We start from the raw sequence: 16,223 nt of genomic DNA, 5'->3' as shown, positions 1-16,223 counted from the left end.
GCGATTACCCTGTGACAGAATTGGGTGACGTCTGATAAGTCAACAAAGTTGCCTGTTAAGATTTTCTCTATTGTATACCACTTTTAATGGCTAGCTGATTAGACTCCTTAACAACAATATCGAAGCATTCTACTATAAAATTGGCCTGAGGATGATAATTAGATACCCTCTTATGTAGGACACCACATTTTTCTTGAGAAACAATTCTAGTTCTTTACTTACAAAGTGTGGACCATTGTGGACTATTGTCGGAAATAAGTTCCTCCAGTAACCCTTCACGACAAAAGATGCCATCAAGAAACTCAATAACCTGGGCTGGCATAATCTTTTCCACAGTTTTCAACTCTGGCCATTTCGAAAACAATAGTCCACAAGTACTAAAGCATACATATTCTTACCAAGATGTGTACCAAAAGGGCCCAAAATGTCAACCCCCAATTTTCTCCAAGGCCCATGAGCATATTCAATGGGTGTAACATCGACGGTTAAAGGTTTGACAGACTTGTCACTCCGAGCACGAGGAGAACACTCCCTGACCCATTTGTCAACCATGCCATCTATCCCGGGCCACCAGCCGAACTCTCTTATTCTTCTCTTAGTGGTGAACGTTCCCATATGACCCTCATTGGCCAAGGCACAAATCACCTCCCTAAGTTTGCGTGGCGGACTAATTGTCGCCCCTCATGAAAATTACATGCAAAAACATAAGCTCCTCACTAATTTTGAAAAATGAGGCTAGTTCTCCACTCAGCTTCCTATCTTCAGGCCAACCATTGTGCAAACATTTCTGAACTTCACTCAAAATACAGTCTTCTTTCATAGCTTCTTTCCATTTCTCCTCAGAAATGGCTTTAGCTGAATGCTCCTCCCCCAAGTTTCTATTAACATGATCCATATTATAAGCTACATCACATTCTTCCTTGTCCTTGATCTCGGTTACATTCACTAAAGGTAGACATGACATACAATCTGCATGAAAGTTAACCCAACCTGGAAAATATTCAACCTGAGGAAATATGAATTTTGTGATCAGTTATGTCCCCTATCGTAGACCCCAACGGCTCCATGTACATGCTATACGTACATGTATGTTCCCTCCTGCTCCAGTTTTGAAGACGCAAATATATGTGCGTCCACCGTCAATATGTCCTCTTTCAGATCCACCATGAATGGGTCAGATATTCCTTTCCTAAGTATGAAAGGCCACCGACTTTATGTGGTTCACTTTCCACATTTTACAGATTCAGGCGAGTAGGCCCGAATTCCGTCATCAAGCCTTTTCCTGCCTTCTGCCTCTGAAAGCTCCAGTCTGAGCCTGCATCTGTGACCATGAACTTTGTCTCACTCCCTGCGCGGCTAACGGTGCCTGATCCAGCCCGTCGCCTGCCAAGAACTGTATTTCACCTTCAAGATTATCTCCTCCGCCCCTCATCCGATGCATTCCTGTCTAGCAGTTTAGGTAAACATTCCTCCAGCTACCGTGCAAAGGGGCCAGGCCTCGCTGTCCTCATGCAAGTAATTCATGGCCCTGTTACCATGGAATATTCCTACCCCCTCGCATCTAGTGTAGACATTTAGACGCTTGTACACGCACTAACAGTCAGTATAGTCAGTATAGAATAAGATTCTATCCTAAGAGACCTCTCTTTTTGGATAACACAGTTCTTTAAACATAGGATATTAGATATGATTTGGGATTAGGTTGACATAACCCCAGACTTCTGTCTCCACATGTAGAGCTAAATGTCAAGTCCTTTCTCCCTCTAGTTGCACGTCAATCACACGTCATGCGGCTGCGCACGCATCTCTGCCAAATATTTCTGCTGACATTGCCGGATTCTCTTATGGATCCACCCACTTATGACATCATGTATAATGACGTTTTCTAGTTACGCCTATTCTAGTTACGCATGCATAGTTCATTTTGTCTTATCAGTTGATACGCCTACTACATCTGTTTCACTGTAATGCCTTTTCTATAAAAATGATTACCTGAAGCTGTGCGTGAAAGAGAAGCAGCGGCGGAAGAGCTATTCAGTAAAACATCCAAAACGAAGACTGGTAGCGTTCCCTCCGCGGAAGACAACACAGGAATTAACGGGGACCTGAAGGTTCAGTTAAAGAAACTAGAAAAATGCATGAAAGCGGAAATCACGAAGTGGTGGGAGCAAAAATCTTTATCAAAGTATATTGAAGCAGGAAGAGTACCGAGGGGACTCAGAATTCTTTTAGCACCCAGTTACGAGTGCCCCAATCCAAGTATGCTAAGGGAGTGGGGCGAAAGCAATTTACAAGCATCAGCAAATCTGGTTAAAATACTGATTAAATACGCTGACATTGACAGAGAGGCACTGCTACGTGAAATTGACCAAATCAATGAGAGTTTAAAGAAAATGGAACCTATTGATCTTATTGCCAAAACAAGGGCAGAAATAAAAGAACGTCTAAAAAAACAAGAAGAAAAAATCAAAGTACGTAAAGCGTTCAAATTCGCAAGGGATCAAGCGGATTATGAGCAGGGACGTATCTATACCTTTGCCCGGAAATACGACACAGCGAAACGCAATAAAGCCAGTAATAAAGGTACCAAAGTGCCAGAACACAATGCCGGTTCCAGCTCCGACGCTATTTCCAATGAACAGGCAATACTAACAGATGATGAGTCCCTTACCAGCGAAAACTCTTCTGAACGAGGAAGCAACATGGAGGAGGAAGCACAAAGCAGAGTGCTCAATTTGGGAGAAGAGGTAGATTTTTTAGCGCTGGAAAGACGCCAAACACTACGGCCACGACAGCCAACGAGGAGAGAAGGCGAAAAAACAACAACATTCGAAGGAGGGAGAGGAGGAAAAGGCACAACAAAAAAGTCGAAAAAAACCTATTGGCGCAAACAATAGAGGCAGATGACAAGACGATCATCAATCTGTCCACCCTCACCCTCACACAAGCCGAAAAACAACTGTTATCACTGGGACTCTCATTCTGTCCGCTTAGTGACTTCAACTATACGCGAACAAGGATTGATTTATTCTGCTTCATTCGTAAATTAAAATTAAAAAAGTTTTTTGCTATCAAAGAAGGCTTGAAAGAGACTCCAACAGAGGACAGTACTCACAAAGAACACGAGGGATTACAGGCCAAGGATGCCCCAGCTTTGCTTACGTTACATCAGTTGTTTGAGAATAAGCCAGATACGACACAGGAAGCTATTGATCTGTCTAATACACAGGAGCGCCTATCAGCTGCTAATATCAGGCAAAGTGGTGCAGGTATAAGCCCCTTCAAACCAAAATCAAGATTTATACCAATGATGCCGAAAGACGCCATCGACATCTTTCACGAAGTGGTAGTGGAGGACATTAAAAAATTACACTACCGTACTAAACATAAAAAACGACACAAGAGTTACCAAGAAATTAAGTACTGTGATTTGGTGAAAAAACTGGAATCTAATCATGAGATATTGGTTACAAAATCAGACAAAGGAGGCAACGTTGTGCTCTGGCCACAGAAGGACTACAAAATAGAAGCGCAAAGACATCTGGATGAAGACACATGCTATGGAAAGGTTGATATGAAAACATACAACACAGCAAGGAATGGGTTAAAAAGTAAATTGCTCCAATGGAAAAGAGATGGATGCATCTCTGCAGCTGAATTTGATTTTCTGTTTGTGGAACACCCAATTCTGCCGAGATTATACTTTATTCCCAAAGTTCATAAACTAACTAAACCAGTGCCAGGAAGACCAATCATTGCAGCGATTGGGAGTTTGGGAGAACACATTACGCAGTATGTGGATTTCTTCCTTCAAGACCTAGTAAAAGAACTTCCGACATACATTAGAGACACTGGGGATCTACTGAATAAGCTGACTGGTATCCAATGGTCAGAAGATCTATTGCTCATCTCATTGGATATAGAGTCGCTCTATACCAGTATTGAGCACGAAATAGGCCTAAACGCCTTAGCACATTTTTTGGGAAAAAGACCGTTAGAAATGTATAATCACAACAAAATGTTGGTAGACCTTGCTTCATGGTGTTTGTTTAACAACTTCTTTTTATTCGGCAATGAAGTGTTTATACAGAAGAGAGGCGTAGCTATGGGGGCCTGCTTTTCCCCCAGCTATGCATGTTTGCATGTAGGTTGGTGGGAGGAGCAGGTCCTCAAATGCTTATTTCATGATGAATACCGCACCCATGTGATTCAGTGGTGGCGGTATATTGATGATGTTTTTATTATTTGGAAAGGGGATGAAAAAAGTGCAAAGGATTTTATTGACAAAATTAACTGTAACAACTATAATCTAAAGTTCACATCACATTTGAGTAAGACGCAAATTGACTTCTTAGATGTAAAAATTTATGTCAAAAATAACCAGCTGGCCACCACCCTACATAGGAAAACAACAGCAGGGAACACCACTTTGCATGCCAGCAGCGCACATCCGCATCACACCATCAAAAGCATTCCCCTAGGGGAGCTTACACGCCTTAAACGCATCTGTAGTACTCCTGAAGATTATGAATTATGCAAACAGGAAGCACTGAGCAGATTCCGCAGGAGAGGATACAATGATAAAATCCTCAATGAAGCAGTTGGTAAAGTAGCAATAATACCGAGAACGACACTTCTATTCCCTAAAGACCAACTGGAGGCCACTGATACCGGAAATAACGCTCCAAGATTGATTACAACATTCAATAGACAGGAAAGACAGATCAGGTCAATTGTCAAACGAAATTGGCAAATCGTTCTGACTGATGGGGTCTTAGCCCCCATGTTATCTTCGCAACCTATGATCACTCATAGGAAGGGCCCTTCCATGAAAACTCAGATTGCGAAACCATTTCCAGAGCTTGCGGTTGCAAAGCACTGGTTACAACCCAAGCAAGGGTTCGTTAAGTGTTCTTCATGTAGAGCATGCAGATTTGGAGTGAATACCGACTCATACTCTACTCCCTTTAGTCCCCATACTACTAAAATTTTGGGTAGATTCAACTGCAAGACAGAATTTGCAGTGTATGTTCTGACGTGCACCTGTGGTCTCAGATATGTGGGAAGCACGAAGCTGCAGGTGCACGTCAGAATCTTACAACACCTACGTGCCATAGTTAACAACGATTCATCTTACCCAGTGGCTAGGCATTTTAAGTTGGTGCACAATAATGATTTAAACTGTCTAAAATACTTTGTAGTGGCAAGTGTACCCAAATTACGACAGGGAGGTAACAGAGAGAAGAGGCTAAGACAACTAGAATCTAAAATGATCATAGAATTTGACAGTAAGGCCCCCAATGGATTAAACAATACAGATGAAATGTACCATTTTCTGTAACCAACACTGGGTCTCACGATACCTACGGGTGGCTTGATTACTGTTTTCAGACATACAGGTAGTTGTTTAGTCCACTATTTATTTATTTATTTTTTGTGAGTCATTGAAATCTTATAATGTTGTTATTCATCTTCCATATCAAATAAGTGCACAGTTCTTTCAAGATAGCCAAACAGGACTGTTTGGTTTTTTCCACTTCGTTTATATCATTGAAAATATCAACTGGTTTTAGTCAGATTTTAGCCCGGTTTTTAACTTTGTTAAATGTGGGTTTTTAACTGTCTTTTACCTTGTTGTTTTCTTTAGAGTTGCTTACGCATTTTTTATTGACTATGTATTTGGCACATTTCTATTTCTGCACTAGCACTTTATGACGATCCGCTCTGGATCAGTTTATCAGCACTTATAATCCGTATAAATGACACTGCTACGATTGGTCTGTGGACAGATGAATTAGATGGGCAACAAAATATGCAGCATTGAAGCAGTTATATGAAAACATGGAGTCATGATGATATTTTGTATTGTGGTAACTTAGTTCCAACCAATTGAAATTGTTGCATTATTTCAACAAATCTTTTTGGTTTTAAAACACAATATATACAATTGTTACTATAGGTTTTTTATATAGACATTTTATAAAGACTCTATTTATTAATATTATTTATAGGATTTTAGAACTATTTATTATTAGTACTGTATAATTGTATTATATAATGAAGTGACTCCATAAGTTGCATTTACGCATTTAAGCAGTCCATGTTAGAAAACAGACTATTAACAACAAGTCACGTTTTGCAGTGTGTCTTCTATGTTTATACATCATGTGATGTCAGCACTCTAATCACGGTGAAGCATTTAAAAACAATGATGAGTATGCTTCAAACTGACTTGTGAGCAAGGGCTTTCGTAGCCCGAAACGCGTCAGGTTCGAGGTTGAAGAACAAATAAACTCCATCTAACCTACTTTCGCTGGGTCCGCGTCTCTGTTCGCCATTGCTGTGGAGGTGCAGGGATACTATCGTTTTCTAAAAATGATTACCTGTCAATAATATATGCCCTTCCTTCCTGAACTTTCGTGGTGATGGAATAGAACGCCAACAATTCGAATTGTGTTCCTTTGTATAGGAATAAAGCCTTTTTTAAACCTCTAATACCACGGATTCTGCCTCTCATTTTACTGAGTTATTCTTAATAGACTTTACCGCATAAAAAATAGTACCGGTAACGAAATATTTACCACATAAATTGGCGCCCGAATAGGGACACTTTCTCATCTCACGCGCCGGCGGTGCGTTGCAGGCCCGGTCTCCTGCCACAGCTGAACGGACAAAAACGCTTATCTGCAGGATTTCCTGTATCTCCCTCCGGCCAAGCGGGGACGACTGAGGCTGCGATCAACACCCAGACGAGGCGGTGAGAAGTGCGAAGTATCCCGACCAGAGCCTAGCTGAGAGAGCAAGATCCGAGGTATACAGAGACCCGCCAGGTTCCGAAGTTCCGAGTCCAGTCCGGTCCAGTCCAGTTTCAGTTCCGTTCCGAGGCCTTCCGTTCCGAGCTACCCGGTGAGTACCATTACCGGGGAGGCATTTAACGTGCACATAGTCTGTGCCGGTCAAGACGGGTTTGGGTACACAAATCCGGTCTGCACTGTTTTAGCAGTGTATCTGTACTGTTTAGCAGTATATATAGTATGTTTTGCATATAAATAAGATAAATAAGTATTATCTAGTGTCAGTATAATGTCAGTAACTAGTTTTCTATTAGTTATCATTGTTCGTAAAACTGTTAAGTGTTAAATGTTTCAAATACGTTCTATATACTGTGGTGTGAATGACTGTTCATTATTGTGTTTTTGTAAAGTGTGTTCTAGTAATAAGGTCTAAAAATGCCGCTCTTTTCGAAACTAAGACAGATCAAAACTAGAAAAGGTGTACTCGAAGAAGCCGTTCCCATCCCACCTAGGGACACTCCAGGGTACTTTATGTATCATAAGCATGGCCTAGATGCCGTATTATTTCTTGATTTATGGGTGGACTACACCAAAGAATTACCAGAGAGTCAGAGATGGCCCGCAGCGGGGACCTGGGATGCAGATTGCATCATGAGAGTAGAAGAAGAATTATGGAAAAAGAAAGCCCGACAGTCACAGAAAGATGCCATTGAATTATGGCGTAAAGAATCATATAGACGTACAGAAAAAGCACTCAGACAGGAAGATAAGGGTAAGGAGAATTCAAATAAAGTCCGAGAAAATCTATTACTTGAGGAAGGTACCCGAGTAAAATCAGAACAAATAGACAGACAAAGAAACGCCCTTATGAACGGTATGTATCCACTTCTGGCCGAAGGGTTACCTAAGGCTACTCCGGAAATACCAAAAGACTTGCCACCTCCATTGTTTCCGATAAAAGCACATCCCAAGGGGCATCCTAGAACCGCAGAAGATGTTTTCCTTTCCTCTTATTTAGATGACGCAGCTCCCGAGTATGCTAATACCGCACCACATAGACCGCTTGCCGATGATGCTCATCGCCAAGACTCTCCGTCTGTACCTCCACAACAACAAGCTTCGACACACATTCCGACAAACACATCTGTTTCTACAGCTTTTCCCGCAACGACGGTTGCTGTCTCACCTTCAACAAATCCTTTCACGTCCAGCACCCCAGACGGTGCTACAGGAGGTACGACAGACATTTTTTCTACGCCACCCAGAGGAAATAAATTTTCCCTTAGAGAATTAGCACACCAACGTACGCCCAAACTAGCAACTCCCGACATGCTCAAGGAACTTCTAATAGATTGTAGATATGATCCTGTACCCGGTAAACGGGACGAAATGCTGCTGTCATCATTACGTATTCGACGAGCCGCAATATATTTTACGAAGCTACCAGGAATGGCTACACATTTAGAAAATATATATCACTTTGTCCAGTCAGGACGAGGTCCTGAAAGTATTAGCAGAGCCATGGAGTACCAGAAAGCGGAGGTACAGGGACAACTGTTACGTTTCCTTATAAATTGTGTAATCAGAAATCAAGACCGGCCTGGGGTAAATCCGGAAGAAATGCGAAAACTTGTCACTTGGGGCCAGAATATATCAGACGGAAGACATGATAAACAGTTATGTATAGTAGCTATGTACCGAAAGATCCGCAAAGAAATAGAACGAATACACGAAGAAAGATTAGAGATAGACGCCGCTGACCTAAACAGAGAGGAGGGGGAGCAAGAATCAGATCAAGTAGATACAATAGCTTATGTAGGTAGAGGAAGATCCCATAATAATACCAGAGGTTTTAACGACCCAATACGTCCAATACGTCCAGAATGTAATAGACATCTTCCAAACCCTATGCTAAATACAAAATCCCCTGAATACTTATTCCAAGCCGCTGATAAATTACTCCGAGATCGAAGGGGGTACCACGTGCTCGATTCCATGGACGAACAAGAATTAGTCAGGTCAGCAGTACAATGGGCTGACAGTCCCGGCGAATACAATGACGATGTACTTGCACACACGTTTCTGAATCTAGACCCATATGAACAGCGTTTAGCTAGTATATACATGATTCAACACCTCCTTATATTATATAAAGGTCAACACTCCGATCCAGGACCCTTACCTGACATATTGACAGAACTGCTCACGAATATATGGAGAGGGTCAGGTACCGATTTGATTAAGGAAATTCTAGAATCCCGAAACCAATATTTAAATTTCGTATGCCCAGAACACGTTCCAGTTCCCATCATGGGAAGAAAAATGTATCACATAGATAGACAGAATCCGTTACGCGAAGTACACCCAATTAGAGGTGTCGGTGATAATTTTACACGCGTGTTTGTGTACACGCCTATAACTAAACTAGAATTATTAGAAATGAAGAAAGTAGTACCTAGTCATGACAAGGACCCAGCAGGTTTCCACCGTGAGATAAAAGACATGTTACTCATGGGAGAGTATACCTACCCCGATATTATGAAAATATTAAAAGTCCTATTACCCGCCGGTGTTTATGAGAAACTCAAAGAAAAAGAATGGGAGGTGGGAGACCAAAAGATAGATTGGACAGCATTAGAAAACGAAGAAAAGGCCCGAGCTGCAGGAGCAGGACTTGGGGAAAAGACTACAGCATTAGCAGGATTACTAATACAGGTATTGCCACGTTTATTAACTACGAAAAAGGAAGACTGGGGTGCAATCTCAGCCTGTAAACAAAAACCAGATGAAGACACTAGTGATTTCTATTCCCGATTTGAAAAATGTTTTAGTATAAATAGTGGCACAAAAGCCAGTAGTGAGTCATATCCACATCTGTTTGTGACAAAATTAGTTGAAAATTCTCTGCTACCAGTCAAGAATAGAGTATTGAAATTCGAAAGTACCTGGCAAGGTAATACCCCATCACAGATGCTACAGATGTTACAATATCACCACAATAGAATTAGAGAAGAACAAGAACACGAACAAAGACGTATGAAAGATACGAAAATGAAAATGCTTTTTGCACAATCAGTTCCAGCCGATAGTCATCAAAAGGGTGATTCCGCAGGTCCTGCGAAAGGGACATGCAACTACTGTAAACAACCAGGTCATTATATACACGATTGTCCAGTCCTGAAACATAATATTGCCACGGGTAGAACACATGAGAGACCACGTCCACCTAGACAGGATCAGAATCAGCAACAAATCCCTCAGAATGCGCAACCTAGGTTAGCTCCGCAACAATTAGCTCCGCAACAGGCAGCTCCACAACAGATCGTAGCACCACCACAAGCGCAGCCTGTTGCTGCAACTCAAGCAACAACACAACAGATGTATCAGTACGCACAAACAGATTATCCCGATTATCAACGATACTCATGAGATAGCCTAGAGAGGGAAGTTGGCTTACCCCTTATAGAGGTTCCTGTAGACCAAGAGGGACCTTATGTACATAGTGAACTATTAGGGGAAGACAGAAAGTTTTTACTTGATACAGGGGCAAGCAGAACAACTATAAGACGCAGTGAAGTTCCAGGGGCACCCCTCTCAGGCTCACAAAATATTTCCCTTGGATTCTCAGGAAAACCGATAATAAATGACGTAACACAACCTCTTCCACTTACAGTCGGTCCATTAACACGTACTACAGATTTATTGCTTACTAAATCATGTCCAGAAAACTTGTTAGGTATAAAAACATTGAAAGCTCTAGGAGCCATAATATGTTGCTCTCCGGAAGGAGTACGACTATTTTTACGTGACTTTAAAGGTCACTACGTATCCAGAGACATGGATCACCGACTGCAGAATTTACCTACACATTTATGGGCACAAGGCCCCACTGATGTTGGTTGCATGAACATTACACCATATCGAGTTACACTGAAATCAGGAGTGGTACTACCACGAATGCGACAATACAAGTTACCACCAGATGCTGTAGTGGCTTTACTGCAAATCATTGACAAGCTTATTGCCCAAGGAGTGGTTGTCGAGACCGACTCCAATGTATGTAATTCCCCGATAATTCCGATTCTTAAAAGAACAGATCCAAAAGCTCCGCCAGTATACCGATTGGTTATTGATCTGCGCGAATTAAATAAATGCATTGTACCACAATACCCTGTGGTCCCAGATATCTCCTCATTACTCACAGCCATAGACTCAGAAGCAACGTTTTTCACTGTAATTGATCTCAAGAATGCTTTCTTTAGTGTCCCAATTGATCCAGAAAGTCAATATCTTTTCGGTTTTAGTTTAAATGGACGAAGTTTTAAATTCACACGCGCACCTCAAGGATTTACAGAAAGCCCCAGCATCTATAGCCAAGCACTGAAACGAGAACTTGACAGTATCCACATGCCAGTTAACACTGCCTTGCTTCAATATGTCGATGATCTGCTGATCACCGCCCGAAGCGAACGTGAATGTGAAAAAGCGTCGCTGACGGTTTTAAAATTTCTGGCTGACAAGGGGCACAAGGTGTCCCCTTCCAAGCTGCAATTCTGTGTCCAGCGAGTTGTTTATCTTGGGCACTCGCTGTCCAAGGAGGGAAGGCAGCTTACACCCGACCGCATCCAGTTAATTGCTAACATGCCACCACCCAAGACACAAAAGGAGGTGCGGGCTTTTATAGGCCTCTCTTCATACTGTAGGCAGTGGATCCCTCAATATGCATTTCTAGCAAAACCACTCATCCAGTTGACAACACAGGAGGCAGCCACGTCGACTGTCCTCCCTTGGACTCCAGAACACACACATGCCTTTGAAAGCTTAAAAAAAGCTTTATGCCAAGCACCTGTCCTAGCAACACCATGTTACAGTAAACAGTTTACACTCTTTGTTACAGAACGCGAAGGTACTGCTTTGTCAGTACTCACTCAGGAACAAGCAGGATCACACAAACCATGTGCTTATTTCTCTAGTACATTAGATCCAGTAGCTCAGGCACTTCCAGCGTGCCTGAAATCAGTGGCAGCAACAGCTTTAGCAATCAGACAAAGCGATGCCATAGTGTTAGGACATCAATTGACAGTACAAGTACCACACGCAGTAGAGGTTCTCTTGAACCGCACACAAACACAACACTTGACTATAGCGAGACTCACCGGTTACGAATTGACATTGTTTCAGCCACACATAGAAATCAGACGTTGTAATACGTTAAATCCTGCCACACTGTTACCAGTAGGCGGAACCGATCCATTGGCACATGATTGTGTCGAAGTCATTACTATCACGACGAAACCCAGACAAGACTTGACAGATATCCCTTTGACAGATCCAGACTTGACATTATATGTAGATGGGTCATGTATGAGAACAAGTACAGGAGAGTTAGTGGCCGCTTACGCAGTCACAACAGACACTGAAGTCATTGAAACAAATTGTATTAACACTTTGTCAGCTCAAGCAGCAGAGCTCATCGCTCTGACACAAGCCTGTATTCAAGCCACAAATAAAAAAGTCAACATATACACAGATTCACGTTATGCATTCGGAGTCGTCCATGACTTCGGCGTACTGTGGCGAGAGAGAGGTTATTTAACTTCTCACGGTGCCCACATCCAACACGGACCCCTCATTCAAACCCTATTAGACGCGATTCATCTACCTACTGCAATATCGATTATGAAATGCAAAGCCCACACAAAAGTTACCGATATTATTTCTCAGGGTAATGACCTAGCTGACAGAACAGCTAAACAGACTGCCCAGAATCAGACTCACACAACTGACATGACAAAGACTATAGTCCTGACACCAACACATTGCATGACAGTTAAGGATCCCGCCCTTGATGTAATTGACATACAGACACATGCTACACCAGAAGAAATAAAGAAATGGACTGAATTAGGAGGGATCCAAACAGATCAAGGATGGATGACGAAGGAAAAATCTATATGGTTTCTTCCCGACTCAATGGTCCAAGTCATCATTAACACAATACATAGTCCAGCGCACCTAGGAGAAAAAGCTATGCTAGACAGCATTCAACACATTTGGGTCAACAAACACTTGCGAGCCGCAGCGAAACAAAAAGTTCGTACCTGTATGATATGTTGTCAGTTTAATCCAGGTAAAAGCATCCCCGTAGAACAGGGTGGATTCCAAACTCCCGATCATGCTTTTGAAGTCCTCCAGATGGATTATATCCAGATGGAACGATGTCGAGGATTCAAATATGTTCTCGTAGTTGTCTGTGCTCTTTCCCGTTGGACAGAAGCATACCCGGTTTCAGATTACACTGCCCCGACTACTGCCAAACAGTTAGTTCGAGAATTCTTCCCACGGTACGGTTTACCACGTGTTGTCTACTCAGATAACGGTCAGCCGTTCTCATCCGAACTAATGAAACACGTTTCCCTTCTATTAGGATACCAATGGAAATTTCACTGTGTCCGACATCCCGAGGCGGCAGGTCTCGTGGAACGCCATAATCAAACTCTGAAAATTAGATTGTCCAAAATATGTAGAGAGAAAGGTGTCGACTGGATAGTAGCTTTACCAGTTGCGCTCTTTTACATGAGAATGGTAGCACATTCTCGAACAGGGCTATCCCCGTATGAGGTGATCTTCGGTAGACCACCAAATATGTGGGGGACGCCTATACCTCGTAAAATAACTGACGTTGACTGTAATATGCTGACAGATTACCTGGCTTCCTTGATGTCTGCACTACAATCTTGTCGTTCACAGGTATCCGCAGCTTTTCCCGACAATACTGAGGTGAAACCCCATGACGTGGTTCCTGGGGATCTGGTTTTGGTCAGGAATTTCGACCGGAAGACCCAACTGGACCCTAGGTGGAAGTCACCGAAGTTGGTTTTACTTACCACAAGGACAGCTGTGAAAATCGAGGGAAGAAAAGGGTGGTTGCACTCGAGTCATATCAAGAAATTTTATGGACTACCATCCAGCAAAGAGACTCAACCCTGTATTCCCTCACAAACAGACTCAAAGCTTCCCTTGGCTGAATTAACGAAACAAGAACTGTATAAACTAAAATTGAGGTCTAGTAAGTCAGACAATTTGATTGTTTAAGTCCTCTCCAAGGTGAATCGGTTGAATTTGTCTCTGACATGTATCCTCTGGACCGGAATAGAGAAAGAAATAATCAAATGCTGCTCAAAAAGCATGCGTATTGTAAATCATTTCGTAGTCATTGTACAGTAACATTATTAATTTTGTTTTTTCTAAGTCTTTTGATCATCATTGTCAGCATCCTATTGCACATGTATTATCCTATTCCTAAGCGTGCTTATAATATAACTGCAGAACATTCTTTTAGTGAATTACCTCCACATGAATTGTCCTATAGATTTGCGCTGCGCAACAACACTTTCATTAGTATGCTACATCATTCTCATCAAACCAGCAATGCCACAAATTGTTGGATATGTGGCCGACTCCCTCCCTATCAGAACTATAAGGGAGTTTTGCCCCTCTTTCCCTATCCGTTCACACACAATGGCTCCTGTGGAGCATGGTTTAGTTTGATTAATTCCCTAGATTCGAATTCCGCAGTTTATCAAGACAACTGGGTATGGGGAAACCTGAACTTAGTTTTGCTTAAAGTCTGCTACCCTAACAAGGAGGGACTTCCCAAAAGAACAGGAACTGATCTAGAAAATGAAGTATATGGATTAGGTAATTTTACACTTAACCTCATGATCCTGAACGTTGAATCTGAAGCTACACCAATCTTGCCCGCCATGTCCGTATTCCCAGTAAAAGGGGAACTATGTATAAGAAAGAATGGCTCCATACACATGGGCCATAGTAAATGCACCACTGTAATAAAATTCAGTGATCAAGGCAAGTCTACATTTAGAGCTTCTCGTCATTCCTACTTCATATGTGGCCAGACTGCATATATACGTCTACCTTTAGATTGGGATGGTACCTGTTACATAGCATTCCTCCTACCACCTGTTTTCCTAGCTCCTCCTGATTATCACAGAAATACCCATTTAGTACACAATAGACAGCAGAGAGATCTCCCAATTGTCGATTACACTGAAACAGCATGGGAAAAATACACAGATTTCAATAAAGGTTTCTTCCCCTATATAGGTACAGTCACTAATAGTAAGCTAATACGTAGACTAACCAGAACCCTTGAAGCAGTAGTGAACGAAACTATTTCCGCCTTAGGCAATTTAACAGAAGAGCAGTCTGCTATGCGGATTGTTGTGCTTCAAAATCGTCTTGTCCTTGACGTCATCCTGGCCGATAGGGGCGGAGCTTGTAGGGTCATCGGATCAAGTTGCTGCATTTTCAGACCAGAAAATTCGCCGTCAGTATATAAAGCCATAACTCGCCTTCATAAGATTGTAAGCCAGATACACCAGAGTCCAGGCACCTGGACTTGGTCCGGTTGGTTCTGGGGCGTGTTGTCAGCCTGGGGATGGAGAATGCTCTCCTTCCTAGGTATTGGCTTTCTCATACTATTCAGTTGCTGCTTATGTTTACAATGTGGGCCAGCGATTTGTGGTCTGTGTGCCACCTCGTGTATCCCACATCCAAGTTTTCGTTCGAAATCCCGGAAGAAGAAAGAAGAACAAATGATGTTATATGAACAGATCGATGGATTGATGAAGATCGATATCTCCTAAGGGTCCGAAGGGGACAAGGAGGGAATGAGGAAATATGAATTTTGTGATCAGTTATGTCCCCTATCGTAGACCCCAACGGCTCCATGTACATGCTATACGTACATGTATGTTCCCTCCTGCTCCAGTTTTGAAGACGCAAATATATGTGCGTCCACCGTCAATATGTCCTCTTTCAGATCCACCATGAATGGGTCAGATATTCCTTTCCTAAGTATGAAAGGCCACCGACTTTATGTGGTTCACTTTCCACATTTTACAGATTCAGGCGAGTAGGCCCGAATTCCGTCATCAAGCCTTTTCCTGCCTTCTGCCTCTGAAAGCTCCAGTCTGAGCCTGCATCTGTGACCATGAACTTTGTCTCACTCCCTGCGCGGCTAACGGTGCCTGATCCAGCCCGTCACCTGCCAAGAACTGTATTTCACCTTCAAGATTATCTCCTCCGCCCCTCATCCGATGCATTCCTGTCTAGCAGTTTAGGTAAACATTCCTCCAGCTACCGTGCAAAGGGGCCAGGCCTCGCTGTCCTCATGCAAGTAATTCATGGCCCTGTTACCATGGAATATTCCTACCCCCTCGCATCTAGTGTAGACATTTAGACGCTTGTACACGCACTAACAGTCAGTATAGTCAGTATAGAATAAGATTCTATCCTAAGAGACCTCTCTTTTTGGATAACACAGTTCTTTAAACATAGGATATTAGATATGATTTGGGATTAGGTTGACATAACCCCAGACTTCTGTCTCCACATGTAGAGCTA

Source organism: Triturus cristatus, chromosome 4_2 (genome assembly GCF_964204655.1).
Source record: "Triturus cristatus chromosome 4_2, aTriCri1.1, whole genome shotgun sequence".
In the NCBI taxonomy this organism is placed as follows: domain Eukaryota; kingdom Metazoa; phylum Chordata; class Amphibia; order Caudata; family Salamandridae; genus Triturus; species Triturus cristatus.
The sequence above is the reverse complement of the archived record's forward strand: the minus strand, read 5'-3'. Positions refer to the sequence as shown.